Here is a 19,170-nt window from a genome sequence, read left to right on the forward strand (position 1 = left end):
AAAGGAATTTTACTCTGCGCTGCGCTGCACAGCATGGAGATTATGGTGCGCTCAAGCGCAGCAGAGTATTTATCGCGTAAGAGGTGCTTTTTGTTAGCGCGTAAGAGGTGCTGCCCCGTATTCTGCGCAGAAACGCCTGATTGTGGCACGCCTATGTCCAGTAAAATTATAACAGGCATGCGCTTGTGCACGCCCCCAATTTGCATTGCGGGCGGCGTACCGCTTTTGCGAAGATAGGGCCCCCGGGACTTGCAAGAATCTGGTCAACTTCTCCTCTCCTGCAGCATGGGCTGATTTTAAGTCTGCAATGAGTTCATCAGAGGCAGGCAGACTGTAGGGTGCGGAGGGTTGGGGAGGCCAGGTCAAACGGGAAGGAGTTGAACTCATGCATGCAGGCGGTTACATGCTGCCACTCCGACCTGCTGCCACTCCGACGTCCTGCCACTCCGAAATATCGGCACTCAGAAATATTGCCACTCAGAAATCCCACCACTCCGATTTCCATAAGGTCCGCCACTCCGAACTTGATTTGACTGTCTGTGAAAGCTGCTGTATAAACATAACTTATTTATTTACTTAGTGGTGAAAGGAAAACCGAGGCGGTGTGCAGCGTGTCGGTGGAGCTAACCTCTCCCAGCCCCACGCCAAACCTAACCTCCCCCCATGCCTGAACCTAACCTCCCCCAGACCCTAACCCAAAACCTAACCTCTCCCACCCCACGCCTAAACCTAAGGTGGGCATTGCGGGTGGTCGGCATCAGCATAGCGGGTGGACACTACAAAAACAGTAGTAATCAAGTAGGCTAAATAGCCTTCAGAAAGCATCAGTAAATTTGTGCCATATTACACAATATCCAAACTTCGGAATGGCGGCTCCTTTAGAAAAACGAGGAAGGGCCGACATTTCGAATAATGAAGGCAGGAATTTTCGTAATGGTGGGACCTATGAAAAAAAGGTGAACGACCGCCAGTCCGAATAATGGAAGTTAACGTTCGGAGTGGCAGGGCTTCGGAAAGGCAGACAGTTACCCATGCGGGCATGGCTCAAAATGGATGCGAAAAGATGCAAACACACCAGACGCTGAAGTGACGAAGCATCTGGAAGCGCAGCCAGTTTCATTTTGGCGCACTTGTTAGCACATTAGACCGTTCAGTCAGACCAGTCGTGATGCGGCCGGCTCGCCCCATGCAGAGATTGTTTCGCCGTCTGATCTATTTTTGTGTGAGACCCGCGAGTGATTGTGTGAAGCCAGATAGGAAGTCAGTACAAGTTGTCACCGGCACGGAGCAAAGCAGTGAGTCTGGTGTGAATGGCCAGGGTCTTGCTCGAGCTGAATTTACACACAGCGGCACTTTGCGTCTGCAGCATCACAATCATCTTCCACCCTCCTCCCTGCATGCATGCTCCAACCCGCTCTGACTGACTGGTGGTGGCCATTTATGGATTTCGTTTCCACTCGCTCCGTGTCTAATCTGTCTATCTCAAATGCCTGTCCCACTGTGAAACAACAACATCAACAATGCTAGCTCGTTGCTACATGCTGAAAACGGTTGGATCTGGATTGTGCAATAAAGCAGGCCTGCTTGATACTTTTGGTGGATAGTTGTAAAGGTGAACGGAGCCTTTTTCCCCTATACCAGGGTGGAGGTATTAGCAGCCAGACTCTGCCATTGTAGGAAGGGAGTCTGGCAAGCGAGACTACCCGGGGAGGAACTCAAGGTAGGAGCTGCTGAGATGGAGTGGAGCGCTCCAAGGCAGTGATTGACCTGGTTGTGGTCAACTTGTAAACATCCACAAGTTGCTGGAACATTGTGTTTTTGATGAATGTGTGGCCTTATTCAACTCCAACAGCACAGACAACTCCAACGCAGAAGAGCAAGCTCATCTAGAAGCTCTATCTCCAATCTGTAGGGCTGCAAGAACCCTACATCACTCTCGTTGACATTGGCATGATCTAGAGGATGGCAACTCCATCAGCAATTGGATCGGCAGACACAAGATGGCACCCCATACAAGTGGTCGGACTATGTCCACAAGGTGTCATCCATCATCCTTGCCCGCCATGGTGATGTTGACATATCATCTGTGTGATCGACCGGTATGACACAGCATACTTGGCTAAAGATAATGAGCGGAATCTGATGATTCAGAATCTATAGCTACAGCTAATAAAAAGAGCTTATTTTAGTTATCTTGTCATGCATTCATTAAATATTTTAATGCAAGAAATCCTGGGGGTAGTTGGTACAGCAGTACCAAGGTAAAATGGGTGTTGACATTAACATCTTTTCAGTGAACGTAATTCTGAAATGACTCCCAAAACATCCACCATTGTTAATCTCCTTCCTTGTGGTAAACCCCAAACGCACAGTATACCTTCCCATTCAAAAGTTACATTTCCACAATACTGGATGGCAGCCATCTTGGAATTCTGGGTCAAAACTATGCCATAATGTCAAACTGATGTCAGAATCGGATTCCTTGTGGTTGACTTACACCGAAAAGTGTCTTCATACATTATTCTATGTGCTCTGGGTCAAAAGTCAATTTTTTCACATGGCGCCAGTGGCCATCTTGGATTTGGCCATCTGGCAAGGAAAATCCCAGGATCTTTAGGAGGGACCTGGGCGCTATTTTAACAAAAGGTCTATATAAGTCAAATCACTCATCAAAACATCTTAGCCAGAGAATGGTCATGGCTTTGAAGTTATAGCATCGGTTATCAGATACTGTCATTTCCTTCTCACAACGTCATCAAATTCACCATTGATTAGTCACTTTAACAGTTTATGATGTTCTATATGGTATCATTGTAATCCTTGACCATGAAAACGTTGGGATAGACATCTCCTTTTCAGTGTTAGCATGTGTGGTTCAGGAGATATGATGCAAACTACATAATTTGCTTATGGCAGAATTAAAATGGCCGCCACAAGGCATTTTTGCGATGGCTCAATTTCTGAAACTGTACAGGGGCCCAAACTATAAGCGTACCAAGTTTCATGCTTTTACGAAAAAGGGAACATAATTTTCACATATCATCTGGACTAATACACAGAAATCAGGGTTTTGTCATTTATATGGGGGTAGGTTTGTTTACAGAGTGATAACTATTCTTAAGCTACCAAATCGGCAGGGTTATCATACCAAAATATAAACTAGAGACATGTAGGAAGACAAAAATAACAAAATCGTGCGGTCACCTCAGGTGGTACCGATTTTTGCCTTGGCCCATGGACTAATATGGGTATTATTACATTGGCCACAATTGCCACATGGATAGTTGCCATTCATACTACGTCACAATTGCTCGAGTGACTTTACTGATTACATCAAAAACTGCCTGAGTGAGATCACTGTTGCTCGAGTGACATCACTAATGACATCACAATTGCTCAAGTGACATCACTGATGACATCACAAACATGACAGACACCACTTAGCCAATTTTAACTAAAGAAGATAAATCACATTCTTGGTGTTACATGTAATGAAACCCCTCACCGGGTAACATTTCCCAGACCTGGGGTGTTTGAAATCACACTTTATGGCTATTATTACATTGGGCACAATTGCCACATGGATAGTTGCCATTTCTCAGAGGTGCCAGGAGGGGCTGTTTTGGGGCAGATACTGGCCCTGACCACCCTGTTACGGAGGTTAGGGTCCAGTCTATATACAAACAGTGGTGGCTCTCTAAATTTGTTATTAAGAGAAGGGTCATCAGAGATAAGATGCCAGTGTTTCATGATAGTTTTTTTTACCATAGGAGTTAGAGGAATAGGTTGTAATACATGAGACAGAAAACTTCCGTAACACTTTATAATAACGTTCAGTCGTAAGTCATTTATAAGCCTTTAGTTAATGATGAACTAACCATTTACAAAACATGAATATACCGTACATCTGTAGATGATTAGTAAATGTTATGTTAACATATACAAATGTGTTGTAAGTCATCTATAAACCTTTAGTAAATGAAGTGTTCCTCACCTGTTGAGCTCTGTTTGTCAAAATTGAAGCCAATGCGGAAGTGTCCTCTTTGCCTGCAGGGGGTGACCCATTGGACCCAAGTCGAAATAATGCAACTTTAAGTGCACTTCCGCATTGGTTCAATTTTGACAGAGCTACCGCCTTGTACTGTATGTAACACATTTATGTGTGATGAATAGTTTACACTTTAGATTAGGGGATGCAGAAAGCCTTGTAAATTAATTGTAAATGATTTACACATAATTTATAACAGGTGAGAAACACTATATTTACTAAAAGTTTATAGATGACAACGCATTTGTGATATGTTAACATAGCATTTACGAATCATCTACAAATGTATATTCATGTTTTGTAAGTGATTAGTTCATCATTAACTAAAGGCTTATACATGACTTACGACTGAACGTTATTATAAAGTGTTACCAAAACTTCTTATGCTTTTTTACAATAGGTCAGACCATGGTGTTGTAGAGCAATATTGTATGCCTCATCAATACAATGAGAGTAGCCCCTGGCCAAGAAGCGTTGATCATATCAATAGCACTCTCAATTAAATTCTCAGTCAAATGGCGTATAATATATGTCGGCTATGTTGAGCAACTGTTTATCTTCAATGAGAACAGAAATCCCTTTCATTGCAATATCATCAGATAGCTTGTTGACATTCTGTGTCTTGACCTTTTAAAGGGCCTCAAACAGAGGTTAATGAGTTTGCCACTTGTCTCAATGCTATGAGTCCAGACTTAAACACCTCACACAGACTTTTACACCTCCCTTTACCAGAAGGAGACTGACTGTACATCCTTCCTTCTGGCTAGTAGCTCACATCCCAAGCAAGGTACTTAAACATGGACTACCTAAGAGCCAATTCTATAGGCTTAGACGTATTCGACCGAGAATTTCATTGATATTAATTATGAAACATCGCTTCTTGGCCAGGGGCTACTCCCCTGACTGTATTGATGAGGAGTACAATATTGCTCTCTACACCATGGTCTGACCTATTGAAAAGGAGTGGAAAAAAGGATTTCTGTCTGTGTTGCCCCTACCATTCTACAGGCCTAGCGGGCCCGCCAGGCCAACGACGCCCCCGCCAGGCCAGAAAAGAAATTGCCAAAAAAGAAAGAAAATCTATTTATTTTCTGCTCTCCCCAAAATTGTAATAAACCTTTATGGCATATTATTAAAATACAACAATACTGGTGTTGACAGTAATAGAAGATGCCAAATCATTCAAAACAAGCATTTTGCTTTGCATTGTGCCAGCGTGCAGCGCTGTTCCAAAACGTGTCAATGTGTGTCATTGCCTTGGAAACGCACATCCCATAATACAACTGTTCACATCGCATCCCATAATAGTATGATGATACTTGGGATGCCATTGCGACCATAGATGTGAACAGGTTAGCAAAAAGTTTAGCGTCGCCAGTGAGGGCCCGCACCGTTGCGGTCAGGGTACGTTTCAAAATCCCTCCAGGCCTGAACATTTTTCTAGGGGAAACACAGTAACCTATACCTCTAACTCAACACACACACACACACACACACACACACACACACAGACACACAGTACTGTATATAATCACACAAACTGAGAAATTAAGGGGGTTCTCTCTGGTAAATCATGTGACTGTTCAAGTTTCCATTTTGACTACAGCTTTTACCACAGACAGCAATTAAATGCTTACTCTCCTGTGTGGACTAACATATGGCTCTCCAAGACATGTTTATAACCAAAACTTTTACCACAGAATGGGCAATTAAATGGCTTCTCTCCTGTATGAACTCTCATATGGCTCTCCATTACATGTTTATAACCAAAACTTTTACCACAGACCGAGCAATTAAATGGCTTCTCTCCTGTGTGGACTCTCATGTGTCTCTTCAACTTCGATTTTTCACTAAAACTTTTACCACAGACTGAGCAATTAAATGGTTTCTCGCCTGTGTGGACTCTCATATGGCTCTCCAACTTTGAATTATCACTAAAACATTTACCACAGACTGAGCATTTAAATGGCTTCTCTCTCATGTGTATCAGCAAATCTGGATCTAAGTTCCTGGCTTGTTCTGATATTCCACAGTCCTCTACATCAGCTTCTGCTTTCATCTGTTCAGTTGAGCTGCTGGCTAGAGGCTCTGCCTCTCTGTCCTTGTCAGTTTGGCTTTGATAAAGCTGTGAGGACTGAGGTTTCTCTTCATCATCTTCACTCTCCACAGGGACAGCAGTGAATGGGAACTCTGTGGTATCAGCCTCCTCTGGCCCTTGAAGCTGCTCTTCCTCCTGACTGGTCCAGCGTTCCTCCTGTTCCTCTTTAATGTGTTGGGGCTCTGGGTCCTCCAGGTCCAGACTGGAGCTCCACTCCTGCTGCTCAGGTGGAACTTCTTCTTTCCAGAGCAACAGAAGTTCTGGTGGTACGGCTGGAATACAGATATACACACCTTAAGGAAAAGGAAGTGTCTAAATCTGCATTCTTCCTAATGGCCAGCAGGGGGTGACTACACTAGCTGCAAAAAGGAGTCTGATGTATAGAAGTCAACAGGAATATCATAAACTGTGTGTGAGTGTGAGTAATGTGAAATAACATTTACATGTCACCAACCTGCTCTGTGTAAGCCCACTCCGGGATTTAAAACGGTGTCCAACAGCTTTTGTTGTCTGTCGATCTCATGTTTTGAACGAAAAGCTTCCTCCTCGTACTCTGCTATCATTCTTTCAAACAGCCCAAATATCTCTTCAACAGCCGCAGTTAGCCGCTGCTTCACCACCGCTCTCAGCTTCTGGACTTTAGACATTTTCACACAGTGACAGCAACTTTCCCCCCTCAACAACTGACAATCTTTGTGGCTAGCTAGCTAGGTAGCCTACTTCACAGCTAATGTTAGCTTCACAGCTACCATTCATCTGGGTCCAGAGATGAGCTGGTTCTTCTCCTTCCTCAGAGCTAAATATCCATATCATCCATGCATACAGTCTTCTTTTGCTCAAAGTTGTAAAGTAGTAGACTTTTGGAAGGGGGGGGGGGCACAATAATGCTCCACTCACGAACGCTTGCACACAGGCTTGCACACACACGGGATGAACACGTCACGGTAATACCCAGAGTGCCTTGCGGCACCGAAGGGTAGGGGCACTCTCTACCAAGTAGCCCTGACTGCAGTACGCAGATCGGGAGGTGGCTCAACCTCAACGTTTGACTCATTTGCATCGGATAACCTCTTCACTTCACGTGAAGACTCTGGTAGGAGCCGGCTTTTAGACCTAGACGTGAAAATGGCACAGTGTAAAATGGGAAATGCCATATCTGAAACCTGGATCCACCCAGACAAAGGAATGGACTGAAAGGCGCACTGTGCATCTGCGCACGTGTGTGTGTGTGTGTGTGTGTGTGTGTGTGTGTGTGTGTGTGTGTGTGTGTGTGTGTGTGTGTGTGTGTGTGTGTGTGTGTGTGTGTGTGTGTGTGTGTGTGTGTGTGCGCGCGCGCGCGCGTGTGTGCGCACAACCTCAACTCACTGACTTCTCCTTAACCCCCCCCCCCCCACACACACACACACACACACACACACACACACACACACACACACACACACACACACACACACACACACACACACACACACACACACACAAAAACAAAACATGTCTGCAAGGCCTGGGATCGGCATTTTGTTTATACAGGTGCACCTTTGATGTCGGTGTGGTTTGTGATTTGTGTTGTTGTGGAAGATTAGCAGCAGCCAATCATATCATCCCTCTAAATGGATTGGCTGCACAGCGTTGACTCTATGACCTCTGTGTGGTCAAACGTCACGTGACTTGCGACAAGTGGCGGGGCAGAATTCACCTGCCACAACTAAAGTAGGCGCGCGCCAGCAGTCTCTTTTGTTTGGCTGGTCAAGAGGAGAGCCACTTTTACCGCAAAACCACACGTAACCATCGTCTCGCGAGCCGCGCAAAGAGGACCTAGGATTTAGTGGGAGAGTATTACCCGTAGGCTACTGAGCACTCACCTCGCCACAGCAACGGTGTTTATTGGGACAAGATACAAAACGACCTGATCACACTGATGACAGCACGAAGGAAGAGGTGAGGAAAACACAGGGCCTAACTTCACGTATTGTTTCCTATCATGGTTGATGGTATCAAATGTCTTTTTGAGGTCAATAATATCCCTATAGAGTGCAGTTTCTGGTCAATGGAGTTTGTTATATCTTCTATTGATTCCATCAATGCGTGTGAAGTTGATCTGCTTCTGAATCCAAATTGGCTGTCACTAAGTAAATTGCATGTATTGATAAATTTGTCCAGTCTATTGTTGAGTTTTTCAAGAACTTTGGAGAATTGTGGAAGTAGTGAAACAGGTCTATAATTTGTGAAGTTGTGTCTGTCTCCAGTCTTATACAGCGGTAGGCCTATTACTTTAGCGATTTTCATTTTGTTAATTTGCCAGTTTGAAGGGAAAGGTTGCAGATGTATGATAGTCTAGCCTATTGAAATGGGCTAGAATTAAATGTTAACACATCTCCATCTATTAAATAAGCAAATATTATTTTTGATGAATGAATGAATTTGCAATTAGGAAGCGCAGATGCACAGTGCGCCTTTCAGTCCATTCCTTTGTCTGGGTGGATCCAGGTTTCAGATATGGCAATGATGTTAAATGGTTTAAATGGTTAAATGGATTTCGAAACGTAGCCTACCCCGACCGCAACGGTGGGGGCCCTCGCTGGCGACGCTAAACTTTTAGCTAACCTGTTCGCATCTGTGTTTCCATTAGTTTTTCGCAAAATAATTGCGATATTTCTACAACTTCGACAATGTACAATTGCGACTTGTAGGCGTTTCCATTGAAGTTGAGTTCTGACGGCGCACACACCTGAATGCAATTCCCCGTTACCAGCAGCTGCCACAGTGATTACGCATGGAGATCTGCCCCATATGGCCATATCATCCCGTCCCCTGCATGCTCAAATCCAACCAATGGTCAATGCAAATCACAACACGAAGTTACAACGCATATAAGATATATGAATGCAGTGAGCGCGACAGGCAGAGGAAAAAATGTAGCCTAATAGCCTACAACTGGTCCGATTTAGAGATGGAGGAGGGGGGAAAAGGCTGATATGGTGCAATAATCGGAATGTCTGTATTATAATTATCCAAAAGTAGAAAAATGCGAGCACACTCGGAGAGTGAACAAAGAGGTCCGGTGCACGGCACAAGTACAAATTAAACAAGAAGAAAAAGCCAGCACTCAAAAAGTCCTTTTCAATATTTAATTTACCTCAGTCAGGAATACAGCAGCACATACATGTTTCGGCCCTACGGCCTTCCTCAGTGTGGTCACTGAGGCCACACTGAGGAAGGCCGTAGGGCCGAAACATGTATGTGCTGCTGTATTCCTGACTGAGGTACCGTAAATTAAATATTGAAAAGGACTTTTTGAGTGCTGGCTTTTTCTTCTTGTTTAATTTGTATTATAATTATAACATTGCACCTGAAACGTGTGCAATGTATTACTCACAGTCACTGTATTCACTTCAGACAGCACCACCGCACCAGTGTGTGCTTTTCATCCCCTCATCTCGCCGCTCAAATGCGCGCACGTGTTAGCGCGCCGATTTCTGCCATTACACATTATCTATTTTTCCCGGCTCCGCTTTTGCACAACACTTGCCTTTCTGCTAGGTAGCGTTGCTTCAAAGTTTTCCACTTGCTGCAGAGGTTTTGCCACGGCTAATCGAACCTTACTTACCGAACTTATTTTCCGCTCCTTTTCCAAAGGAGAAAGGGTCACATGACGTGCAAATGCGGAAAATGTGTTTCCATTAACTGTTTTGATAAACTGCTATATCGACACGTCTGAAAAACCACCTCACGAGAGAGCAAAAACTTTTTGCGATATTTGGGAGGTTTTTCGAAATTCACGTGTTTCCATTACCCAATTTCTATTGCGATATTTAGATTTTGCGCATTTCTGAGGGCAATGGAAACACTGTTGGCAATGGCATCCCAAGTAGCATCATACTATTATGGGATGCAATGGGAACAGTTGTATTATGGGATGTGCGTTTCCCAGGCAACGACACACGTTGACACGTTTTGGAACAGCGCTGCATGGCACAATGCTCCTAAAAGCAAAATGCTTATTGTTTTTGAATGATTTGGCATCTTCTATTATGGTCCGCCAGTATTGTTGTATTGTAATAATATGCCAAAGGTTTATTGAAATTTTGGGGAGAACCGGGGGGGGGGGGGGGTATAGGCTATATATATATATATATATAGGCCTATATATATATATATATAAAAACAATAAGGATAGGCTAATATATTTTGATCATAAATAACAATTGCTAAATCTCAACAGTGCAAACACCGGCAGTTATGCCCACACCATCTCCAGATGCAGGTAGGTCAAACTACACCAAAATAGCCTACTATAGTCACCTATGTTAGACAGCATCTCTGAAATCGAAATTGGAAACGAAAATATTTGTTGTCAATAAATTATCCCATGTAAAAATCACCTCCTTTATAGAAACATGTATGTTGTTTGCAGCTCAGAGCACATGTGAGCAGGGGAAAAGATGGAACCATCACCAGCAGTCCCAAAATGTGCTAACGGAATCGGCGGGCCCCACAGCACACGCAAAGAGGAATATTGAAGACCCTCTGAGCGCATCCCTGTGTTTGCTGGATCGGCAAATGCTGGAGCAAAAAAAAAAAAAGCAGACACAGGTTAACATGATGTGTCTCTCTTTCTCTCTCCAGTGATCCTGTGAGCAGGGGACACTAATGTGTATCAGATACAGGTTAACATGCTGTGTCTCTCTTTCTCTCTCCAGTGATCCTGTGACGGCTGTGAGCAGGAGACACTAAGGTGTATCAGACACAGGTTAACATGCTGTGTTTCTCTTTCTCTCTCCAGTGATCCTGTGAGCAGGATACACTAAGGTGTATCAGATACAGATTAACATGATGTGTCTCTCTTTCTCTCTCCAGTGATCCTGTGAGCAGGAGACACTAAGGTGTATCAGATACAGGTTAACATGCTGTGTCTCTCTTTCTCTCAGTGATCCTGTGAGCAGGAGACACTTATGTGTATCAGACACAGGTTAACATGCTGTGTCTCTCTTTCTCTCTCCAGTGATCCTGTGAGCAGGAGACACTAAGGTGTATCAGGTACAGATTAACATGCTGTGTCTCTCTTTAGCTCTCCAGTGATCCTGTGAGCAGGAGACACTTATGTGTATCAGACACAGGTTAACATGCTGTGTCTCTCTTTCTCTCTCCAGTGATCCCGGTGACAGCTGTGAGCAGGAGACACTAAGGTGTATCAGACACAGGTTAACATGCTGTGTTTCTCTTTCTCTCCAGTGATCCTGTGAGCAGGAGACACTAAGGTGTATCAGATACAGATTAACATGATGTGTGTCTCTTTCTCTCTCCAGTGATCCTGTGAGCAGGAGACACTAAGGTGTATCAGACACAGGTTAACATGCTGTGTCTCTCTTTCTCTCTCCAGTGATCCTGTGAGCAAAAGACACTGTTTTGCACGTGTTCTGGTCAGCCATGTGAAATGGGACCTAACACGAACGATCCAGCCATGTTCAGAGAGCCTCAACACTAACGATCCAGCCGTGTTCAGAGTGACTCAACACTAACGATCCAGCCGTGGTCAGAGGGACTCAACACTAATGATCCAGCCGTGTTCAGAGTGACTTAACACTAACGATCCAGCCGTATTCAGAGTCACGTAACACTAACGATCCAGCCGTGTTCACAGTGACCTAACACTAACGATCCAGGACGTTGTCAGAGTGACCTGACACTAACGATCCAGCCGTGTTCAGAGTGACCTGACACTAACGATTCAGCTGTGTTCATAGTGACCTGACACTAAGCTTTCAACCGTGTTCAGAGTGCCCTATCACTAACGTTTCAAAAGTGTTCTGGTCAACCATGTGCAATGGGTCCTACACGAACGATCCAGCCGTGTTCAGAGGCACTCAACACAACCGATCCAGCCGTGTTCAGAGTGACTCAACACTAATGATCCAGCCGTGTTCAGAGTGACTTAACACTAACGATCCAGCCGTGTTCAGAGTGACTTAACACTAACGATCCAGCCGTGTTCACAGTGACCTAACACTAACGATCCAGGACGTTGTCAGAGTGACCTGACACTAACGATCCAGCCGTGTTCAGAGTGACCTGACACTAACGATTCAGCCGTGTTCATAGTGACCTGACGCCAAGCTTTCAACCGTGTTCAGAGTGCCCTATCACTAACGTTTCAAAAGTGTTCTGGTCAACCATGTGCAATGGGTCCTACACGAACGATCCAGCCGTGTTCAGAGGCACTCAACACAACCGATCCAGCCGTGTTCAGAGTGACTCAACACTAATGATTCAGCCGTGTTCAGAGTGACTTAACACTAACGATCCAGCCGTGTTCAGAGTGACTTAACACTAACGATCCAGCCGTGTTCACAGTGACCTAACACTAACGATCCAGGACGTAGTCAGAGTGACCTGACACTAACGATCCAGCCGTGTTCAGAGTGACCTGACACTAACGATTCAGCCGTGTTCATAGTGACCTGACGCCAAGCTTTCAACCGTGTTCAGAGTGCCCTATCACTAACGTTTCAAAAGTGTTCTGGTCAACCATGTGCAATGGGTCCTACACGAACGATCCAGCCGTGTTCAGAGGCACTCAACACAACCGATCCAGCCGTGTTCAGAGTGACTCAACACTAATGATTCAGCCGTGTTCAGAGTGACTTAACACTAACGATCCAGCCGTGTTCAGAGTGACTTAACACTAACGATCCAGCCGTGTTCACAGTGACCTAACACTAACGATCCAGGACGTTGTCAGAGTGACCTGACACTAACGATCCAGCCGTGTTCAGAGTGACCTGACACTAACGATTCAGCCGTGTTCATAGTGACCTGACGCCAAGCTTTCAACCGTGTTCAGAGTGCCCTATCACTAACGTTTCAAAAGTGTTCTGGTCAACCATGTGCAATGGGTCCTACACGAACGATCCAGCCGTGTTCAGAGGCACTCAACACAACCGATCCAGCCGTGTTCAGAGTGACTCAACACTAATGATTCAGCCGTGTTCAGAGTGACTTAACACTAACGATCCAGCCGTGTTCAGAGTGACTTAACACTAACGATCCAGCCGTGTTCAGAGTGACTTAACACTAACGATCCAGCGGGGGTCAGAGTGACTTAACACTAACGATCCAGCCGTGTTCACAGTGACCTGACACTAACGATCCAGCCGTGTTCAGAGTGACCTGACACTAACGATTCAGCCGTGTTCAGAGTGACTTAACACTAACGATCCAGCCGTTCTCAGAGTGACCTAACACTAACGATCCAGCCGTGTTCAGAGTGACCTGACACTTAACGTTTCAGCCGTGTTCAGAGTGCCCTATCACTAACGTTTCGCAAGTGTTCTGGTCAACCATGTGCCGCCCTCTTATCTCACCTCAGTACAGAGGAAAGAGCGTTTGTATTTGAGGTGGTGTACTAATGTAACTCCCTCTTATCTCACCTCAGTACAGAGGAAAGAGCGTTTGTATTTGAGGTGGTGTACTAATGTAACTCCCTCTTATCTCACCTCAGTACAGAGGGAAGAGCGTTTGTATTTGAGGTGGTGTACTAATGTAACTCCCTCTTATCTCACCTCAGTACAGAGGAAAGAGCGTTTGTATTTGAGGTGGTGTACTAATGTAACTCCCTCTTATCTCACCTCAGTACAGAGGAAAGAGCGTTTGTATTTGAGGTGGTGTACTAATGTAACTCCCTCTTATCTCACCTCAGTACAGAGGAAAGAGCGTTTGTATTTGAGGTGGTGTACTAATGTAACTCCCTCTTATCTCACCTCAGTACAGAGGGAAGAGCGTTTGTATTTGAGGTGGTGTACTAATGTAACTCCCTCTTATCTCACCTCAGTACAGAGGGAAGAGCGTTTGTATTTGAGGTGGTGTACTAATGTAACTCCCTCTTATCTCACCTCAGTACAGAGGAAAGAGCGTTTGTATTTGAGGTGGTGTACTAATGTAACTCCCTCTTATCTCACCTCAGTACAGAGGAAAGAGCGTTTGTATTTGAGGTGGTGTATTAATGTAACTCCCTCTTATCTCACCTCAGTACAGAGGGAAGAGTGTTTGTATTTGAGGTGGTGTACTAATGTAACTCCCTCTTATCTCACCTCAGTACAGAGGGAAGAGCGTTTGTATTTGAGGTGGTGTCCGAATGTAACTCCCTCTTATCTCACCTCAGTACAGAGGAAAGAGCGTTTGTATTTGAGGTGGTGTACTAATGTAACTCCCTCTTATCTCATGTCAGTACAGAGGGAAGAGCGTTTGTATTTGAGGTGGTGTACTAATGTAACTCCCTCTTATCTCACCTCAGTACAGAGGAAAGAGCATTTGTATTTGAGGTGGTGTACTAATGTAACTCCCTCTTATCTCACCTCAGTACAGAGGGAAGAGCGTTTGTATTTGAGGTGGTGTCCTAATGTGACACAGGTTAACATTACATCTCTCTCTTTTTCTTCCAGTGATCCTGTGAGCAGGAGACACTAAGGTGTATCAGACACAGGTTAACATCACGTCTCTCTCTTTCTCTCTCCAGTGATCCTGTGAGCAGGAAACACTAAGGTGTATCAGACACAGGTTATTTATTTATGTATTTATTTATTTAAAAAGCATCCCCATTAGCTGATGCCTGTGGCACCAGCTAATCTTCCTGGGGTCCAAATACAATACAATAATGCAATACAATACAAGTCTTATACATATATACAATCACATTTGTGTGATGTTTACAAGTTATAATACATGATATATATCAGATATGTGTAATATAACACATTTGCATTTTGGGTGGGTTACAAGTTACATTGTACATACATTTGTGAGAATACAAAAATGGAGTTGCTCGTGACCAGCTGGACTATTGATCACCTGTTAAGTAATGGGTTCTTAAATGGAATTTGAAAAAGGACTTATTGTTTGATTGACGTATGTGATGGGGGCAGCTGTTCCAATGACTGATGGCACGATAGATGACTGTTTTTTTCAAGGCGTTTGATTTAGGGCGAGGTAACATGATTTTGGTCGTCAACAGGTTAACATGCTGTCTCTCTCTTTCTCTCTCCAGTGATCCTGTGAGCAGGAGACACTAAGGTGTATCAGACACAGGTTAACATGCTGTGTCTCTCTTTCTCTCTCCAGTGATCCTGTGAGCATGAGACACTAATGTGTATCAGACACAGGTTAACATGCTGTGTCTCTCTTTCTCCAGTGATCCTGTGAGCAGGAGACACTAATGTGTATCAGACACAGGTTAACATGCTGTGTCTCTCTTTCTCTCTCCAGTGATCCTGTGACGGCTGTGAGCAGGAGACACTAATGTGTATCAGACACAGGTTAACATGCTGTGTCTCTCTTTCTCTCTCCAGTGATCCTGTGAGCAGGAGACACTAATGTGTATCAGACACAGGTTAACATGCTGTGTCTCTCTTTCTCTCTCCAGTGATCCTGTGAGCAGGAGACACTAAGGTGTATCAGACACAGGTTAACATGCTGTGTCTCTCTTTCTCTCTCCAGTGATCCTGTGACGGCTGTGAGCAGGAGACACTAATGTGTATCAGACACAGGTTAACATGCTGTGTCTCTCTTTCTCTCTCCAGTGATCCTGTGAGCAGGAGACACTAAGGTGTATCAGACACAGGTTAACATGCTGTGTCTCTCTTTCTCTCTCCAGTGATCCTGTGACGGCTGTGAGCAGGAGACACTAATGTGTATCAGACACAGGTTAACATGCTGTGTCTCTCTTTCTCTCTCCAGTGATCCTGTGACGGCTGTGAGCAGGAGACACTAATGTGTATCAGACACAGGTTAACATGCTGTGTCTCTCTTTCTCTCTCCAGTGATCCTGTGAGCAGGAGACACTAATGTGTATCAGACACAGGTTAACATGCTGTGTCTCTCTTTCTCTCTCCAGTGATCCTGTGAGCAAAAGACACTGTTTTGCGCGTGTTCTGGTCAGCCATGTGAAATGGGACCTAACACGAACGATCCAGCCATGTTCAGAGAGCCTCAACACTAACGATCCAGCCGTGTTCAGAGGGACTCAACACTAACGATCCAGCCGTACTCAGAGTGACCTAACACTAACGATCCAGCCGTGTTCAGAGTGACCTGACACTTAACGTTTCAGCCGTGTTCAGAGTGCCCTATCACTAACGTTTCGCAAGTGTTCTGGTCAACCATGTGCCGCCCTCTTATCTCACCTCGGTACAGAGGAAAGAGTGTTTGTATTTGAGGTGGTGTACTAATGTAACTCCCTCTTATCTCACCTCAATACAGAGGAAAGAGCGTTTGTATTTGAGGTGGTGTACTAATGTAACTCCCTCTTATCTCACCTCAGTACAGAGGAAAGAGCGTTTGTATTTGAGGTGGTGTACTAATGTAACTCCCTCTTATCTCACCACAGAGGAAAGAGCGTTTGTATTTGAGGTGGTGTACTAATGTAACTCCCTCTTATCTCACCTCACTACAGAGGGAAGAGCGTTTGTATTTGAGGTGGTGTACTAATGTAACTCCCTCTTATCTCACCTCAGTACAGACGAAAGAGCGTTTGTATTTGAGGTGGTGTCCTAATGTAACTCCCTCTTATCTCACCTCAGTACAGAGGAAAGAGCGTTTGTATTTGAGGTGGTGTACTAATTTTCTCACCTCAGTACAGAGGGAAGAGCGTTTGTATTTGAGGTGGTGTACTAATGTAACTCCCTCTTATCTCACCTCAGTACAGAGGAAAGAGTGTTTGTATTTGATGGTGGTGTACTAATGTAAATCCCTCTTATCTCACCTCAGTACAGAGGGAAGAGCGTTTGTATTTGGGGTGGTGTCCTAATGTAACTCGCTCTTATCTCACCTCAGTACAGAGGGAAGAGTGTTTGTATTTGAGGTGGTGTACTAATGTAACTCCCTCTTATCTCACCTCAGTACAGAGGGAAGAGCGTTTGTATTTGAGGTGGTGTACTAATGTAACTCCCTCTTATCTCACATCAGTACAGAGGGAAGAGCGTTTGTATTTGAGGTGGTGTCCTAATGTAACTCCCTCTTATCTCACCTCAGTACAGAGGGAAGAGCGTTTGTATTTGAGGTGGTGTACTAATGTAACTCCCTCTTATCTCACCTCAGTACAGAGGAAAGAGCGTTTGTATTTGAGGTGGTGTACTAATGTAACTCCCTCTTATCTCACCTCAGTACAGAGGGAAGAGCGTTTGTATTTGAGGTGGTGTCCTAATGTGACACAGGTTAACATTACATCTCTCTCTTTTTCTTCCAGTGATCCTGTGAGCAGGAGACACTAAGGTGTATCAGACACAGGTTATTTATTTATGTATTTATTTATTTAAAAAGCATCCCCATTAGCTGATGCCTGTGGCACCAGCTAATCTTCCTGGGGTCCAAATACAATACAATAATGCAATACAATACAAGTCTTATACATATATACACTCACATTTGTGTGATGTTTACAAGTTATAATACATGATATATATCAGATATGTGTAATATAACACATTTGCATTTTGGGTGGGTTACAAGTTACATTGTACATACATTTGTGAGAATACAAAAATGGAGTTGCTTGTGACCAGCTGGACTATTGATCACCTGTTAAGTAATGGGTTCTTAAATGGAATTTGAAAGAGGACTTATATTGTTTGATTGACGTATGTGATGGGGGCAGCTGTTCCAATGACTGATGGCACGATAGATGACTGTTTTTTTCAAGGCGTTTGATTTAGGGCGAGGTAACATGATTTTGATCGTCAACAGGTTAACATGCTGTCTCTCTCTCTCTCCAGTGATCCTGTGAGCAGTCCCAAAATGTGCTAACGGAATCGGCGGGCCCCACAGCACACGCAAAGAGGAATATTGAAGACCCTCTGAGCGCATCCCTGTGTTTGCTGGATCGGCAAATGCTGGAGCAAAAAAAAAAAAAAAGCAGACACAGGTTAACATGATGTGTCTCTCTTTCTCTCTCTCTATATTTTTTTAAATATAGGCAGCATGGATAAAATAATGGACTTAGTAAAAAGAAAACATTTAACAAGTAAAAATATAGGGATGTCTGTCTATCAAATGCATTGATTTAACTTCACTGTTCCACTACAGCTGGCCCTAGTTACACAGGTTTCAAGTTCAGTGGGAGCTGAACTTCAGTAAGAAGTTGTGTGTGAAGTTTTGAGGGCTCATGAAAATGTAAACGTGTTCCCATTATTTTATTCACAAGATGAGACAAGAATATCGAATATTAGGTAAAAAATATCCTAACACCTACACAGAACATTACAATAATAATGTGTTGTAGTCACTGATGGATTCACCTATACAAAGTCTGCTAGGATCCCCACTAGCTGCTAAACACAGTGATATTCAGAGTCGATGGGTTAGGTTTTCTATAGATACCTGGTTTTGTCTAGTGAAACAACTTAAAATTCAGAAAGAAATAATATTGAGGTGGCTGAGCTTTGACCCAGACTTTAAGCCAGCTGCAAGTGATAATAGATTTATTCAATGGGCAGAGAAAGGAATCACAGCACTGTTTGTTGGTTCAGTTTGATAAGCAGGAATTTCCAGACAATGTCATAAAAATACGATCTTGTTCAACAGGATTTTTACAGATATATTAGAGTAGTTTTCCTACATGATAAACACTGTAAAAAGAGTCACTATGAACTTTATCCTGCGGAGGGCAGTAATACGCCTAGAAGCGTGCACACTGCCGAAGATCTGATAGAAGAAGAAAGAGCTGAGTTTTACTTTGAGTGCGCGTTTGACTCCGCCCACGTTGAGCCACTCTCCGATCTGCGTACTGCAGTCAGGGGCTTCTCCTCTCTACGGCTCTGCAGCTCTGCAGGCCGAGTTGTAATCGTAATGTAACCGGAGACATGAATATAGATAGAGACTAGACACCCCAACTTCCAGTCACTTCCTGTATCTGTGCCACAGAGGTTTCGTCTGCCACGCCCACTTAAGAGACTTGTCAACCAATGAAGTTTCATACTATTGACAGACAGACAGCCTTGGGTTGCCAGGTTGGTTTACCAAACTTGCTTTTAAAACT

The sequence above is a fragment of the Poromitra crassiceps genome (genome assembly GCF_964638095.1).
Source record: "Poromitra crassiceps genome assembly, chromosome: 10".
NCBI lineage: Eukaryota > Metazoa > Chordata > Actinopteri > Beryciformes > Melamphaidae > Poromitra > Poromitra crassiceps.